General features: G+C 41.7%; 1 long non-coding RNA gene across 1 annotated transcript in view; it reads left to right on the forward strand.

Moving 5' to 3' along the window:
• Positions 1–4,144, forward strand: part of LOC104986962 — a 7,891-nt gene extending 3,747 nt beyond the window's left edge. The window contains exons 2-3 of the long non-coding RNA XR_825088.1: positions 1,241–1,282; positions 2,499–4,144. This is a non-coding gene — a long non-coding RNA (uncharacterized LOC104986962). The remainder of the gene's footprint in view (positions 1–1,240; positions 1,283–2,498) is intronic.
• Positions 4,145–4,229: the final 85 nt, after the last annotated feature.

Raw genomic sequence — 4,229 nt, forward strand, 5'->3', positions numbered from 1 at the left:
TGGCACCCTACTCCAGCACTCTTGCCTGGAAAATCCCATGGACGGAGGAGCCTGGTGGGCTGCAGTTCATGGGGTCGCTAAGAGTCAGACAAGACTAAGCAACTTCACTTTCACTTTTCAGTTTCATGCACTGGAGAAGGAAATGGCAACCCACTCCAGTGTTGCCTGGAGAATCCTAGGGACGGGGAAGCCTGGTGGGCTGCCGTCTATGGGGTTGCACAGAGTCAGACACGACTGAAGTGGCTTAGCAGCAGCAGCAGTAAGACCTTAATGACTTTTCAAATATGGAACATTGGAGAAGGATGAAGAGAGAAAAAGTCTAACTTGGACAGCTGGGTAGATGGTAGCAATAGTAAATCATGGTGGAACAGGTTTTGTGGAAAACTTTCTCTGATCAATTTTGGACACAGTGTGTATTAAGATTCTGTGTGACATCCAGATAGTAATGACCAATGGGTAACTACAACTTAGACTAGTAATTGGTACTGGACCTACATACATTTAGGGGTAGAATTATTGAGTACCGACACTGTACAAATTTATTCACATATATTACAATATGAATAGTAGCCTTTGGGGGTGAAGGTGGGGTCTCAGTGCTTGATGGGGATTGAAATCATGAATGGGAATAAGATCACTCAGGGAGTAGATATAAATAGACTTAAGAGAGAGGAGAAAAACAATGTTGAGAACATAGCCCTGGGACCAGCTGTTGTCTGGGATTTTCTGCCCACATTATATGGACTTTAATTATCCAGGGTTTTCTCTTTCCTCCAACCATCTCTAGACAAGGTGACCCTAGGGCTGATCTAAAGACATCAAGATCCAGGCAAAGCTTGTCTGGTCTCTGAGGCAAAGGAAGATTCATGTTCCATACAAGGCATTTGCCTTTCCTCTCTGCCCTTCTCTCATTGGAGATAATCATAGAATGTAGTCTTTGGTCTTAGGCCAATTTCTCTGGTCTCCCCTAGCCTCCCATTGTATGACACTCAAAGGATTGTGGTAGCACCTGAAAGGTGTTTTTGTGTCTGGGACACTGGGCTCTCTAAATCTGCTAGAGAGGTAGCCTAACCTATAACCATGGAGTGAGATGTTTTGAAATATCTGGATGGAATCACTTCCTAATTTTTCAAATGGCTGGATTGGCACGGCCTTAGAAGGGTTACCCACCCACTTGTTTTGCCTTTCCAGTTCTGATTTCTAGAGTCTTAGTGAAATGTCTTTCATCCTTTACCCGCAGTTCTCAAGGCAGACTTCCTGGAGATGAGAGTTGAGGCCTCAGGTATGTAGTATCCTCTTCTGATTACAAAACCTTGTTACACATATGCCTTCTTTATGAGATCTGAGTTTTTGAGACCTGGAATGCCATATAGGTCCAGAGGGTGGGAATTAACCTCCGTGACTCAGTTTACTACTTTGTAATTACATGATCCTTATACTTACTGTCTTTTTATACTGAGGTTCTCTATGTTTTTAAGTTTACTTTCTCTTTCTTTCTCTCTCGGCCAAACTACAGTATAATTATATGAATTGCCTTTGAATCAAGGTCATTAGAAATCCTAGATTGTGACATTTGGGGCAATTACATTTCCTTTCCTGGGCCTCAATTTCCTAATATGTAAAATGAAATGTTTGGAACCTTTTAATTCTGACATCCTTTGGGTCTGTAAGAATATCAGTAAACTCTCATTTGATATTTTGGTAGGTCCAAAGAGTCTACCTTAGTATTTGTAGAAGGATTTCATTCCTTCAGCCCAAATCACTATTTCATACTCCTTGAATCTTCATCCTTAGTTCTTTATATATGTCAAATGCAAAGTGCTTTCACATCCATTAACTCATTTAGTCCATATCAAATGTCAAAAATAAGGAAGATAATATGTACTTTCACTAAACATATAAAGAAACTGAGGTTCAGAGGGGATGTGTAACTTACTAAGATCACCAGAGCCATGGAGATCATGGAAATTTCTTTCTCTGCCTAGTTCTGATTGACAGTCAGATTGTTGGCATGATATAAACCAATACATGCATAAACAAGATCCAGGTATCTGGAGCAGAGCTTTCCACGTACTCCTCAGCCTTCCTTTTCTTCCTATCACTGCCAGTCCTCAGAGGTCTGTGGGTAGATAAGCTTTTTCTTATCAGCTCTCATAAAGGTAAAGTCCCAGTAAAAGGAAATCTGGAGTTATTGTAGGGCCATAAAGGCAGTGACCATTCCGCAAGTGGGGGGGGCGGGTAATCTCAGAGATATCAGGCTTCTATATCCCCTATAGACTTTTTGAGGATTAGAGTTCAGGCTAAAAGCACAGGGTTTCCAGCCCTGATTATAGCACCATATTGGGACTGGTCTATGGAATGAGTTATAAGGGCTTTTTCCTAGCCAGCTGCTGTTGCTCAGCAGATTTGCTACCTACCACAAGAGGCCCTACTGCCCAGTGGCTATTAAGTGCTTAACCAATCATAGCTAATTCCTTACTCTCTTCTTTCCCTTTCAGGTTGTAAAATCCTTGGCCTCAGGGGACCCTTTCCAGATTCTAGAAGGGTCTTCTTCAAACCCTTGTGTGCTGAAGAGCAGATTCTTCCTGTCCCTGCACCTTCAGGCTCTGGGAGGCTATAAAATAAGGGGCACATGTCCTATACACAAATTTATTTCTCCTTTGTATTCTGTCTTCATTCCCCTAGAAGGTCTATCTTGAGCTCCTATAAGACTGTGAATGGTTGAACTTCCTCAAGCCAGACTGCAGAAACCAAGCTGTCCACTGACCTGAGTCGAAGAGAGGAGCTCAGTTTTCAACTGTTCTCTGAACTTCCTGCCTCCTCAAAAGGCCATCTATCTCTGAAAGATTTGGGGCTAAAGATTGATCTCAGAAGTCTTACCCTGAACTAAAAGTTACTTGAGTTGGGGCCATTGATTACCTTGGAAGTAAGGGAGTAGGAATGTTTGCTGAATTTCAGAGGCTCTTACCATGTCTTTCTTACTGAAGATATGGAACCTAGTGCCAGTTTGGAGCTCTGGCATGGTACCACATTGCCAAGAATGCATCTGCTCCTATGGCCCAGACAGAAAGAGTGATGCCTCTATACTCCCTCCAATGTGGACTCAGGAAGGTGGCCTTCCTGCTTTTACATACTTAGGACAAATCTGCAAAGCATGTTTTGCATGTCAAAGCCTATGTCTGTTTGAATTATTCTTCTTCCTGCTTTGTCCTAACAGCTTCCTTTCCAAGCAATCAGAAAGAAACAAAAGCTTAAAACAGTTCTTTTTTTTTTTTTTTTTAAGGCAGACTGCATTTGTTCTGTAGGAGTTCCATTTTGGGATCAAATGCTGGGGAAAATTGTTAAGATGGATAAAGGCCAGGTAGTTGTCATTGTTGTTTCATGTTTGCTGTTTGAAGATAAGCTATTTTATCGCCTGAGAAAAACAGTTCTTAACCCAGTATCTATGGACTCAGGAACTTCATAAAGCCTCTGAAATGGTATGTAGACTTCCACAACAATGTGCCTTTTCTGAGGAAATGGTCCATAACATTCTAGTGAATTTCAAATTGGACCTGTGACATAATAAAGATTAAGAACCACAGCCCTTGAGACAAAAGACTCTTTTTACAATTCCTAAAATAATTGATTAGAAAGGCCTTTCAGTATTATTTAGTCAAACTGCTTAGTTTACTATTGTGGAAACTGAGGCAGAGCAAGTTAGCAGCTGTGCCTAAACAGGATCCAATATCCCTACTCAAGGTTCTTTCAATTATACCATGCTTATTAAGCAAAGGGCCTCATGATTGGTAGCTTTAGGGGCCACCATTTTGAGAGTTTGGCTTTTACCCTCTTTCTTGAGCCACATATACTTGCCACCAAATGGGACTTCCAGAACTAAGCTCCTGGTCTTCCTCATTTGATGTTTCAATCATTGAAAAGGAACTAAAACACAATTAATTAGTGAAGTGAGTCAGAAATCTGACAAGTAGACATTTCTGATTCCTATTTGTTGAAGAGAAGCTGCTGGAAAAAGTGTCACCACTTGTTCCCATACAGGTGCCTTGATTTAAGGATAGGTTTTAAGATAGCCTGTCTTTCAGTTCAGTTCATTCACTCAGTCGTGTTCGACTCTTTGCGACCCCATGAATCGCAGCACGCCAGGCCTCCCTGTCCATAACCAACTCCCAGAGTTCACTCAAACTCATGTCCATCGAGTTGGTGATGCCATCCAGCCATCTCATCCTCTG

This window comes from Bison bison, unplaced genomic scaffold (assembly GCF_000754665.1).
Source record: "Bison bison bison isolate TAMUID 2011002044 unplaced genomic scaffold, Bison_UMD1.0 scf7180017845883, whole genome shotgun sequence".
Taxonomy (NCBI): Eukaryota; Metazoa; Chordata; class Mammalia; order Artiodactyla; family Bovidae; genus Bison; species Bison bison.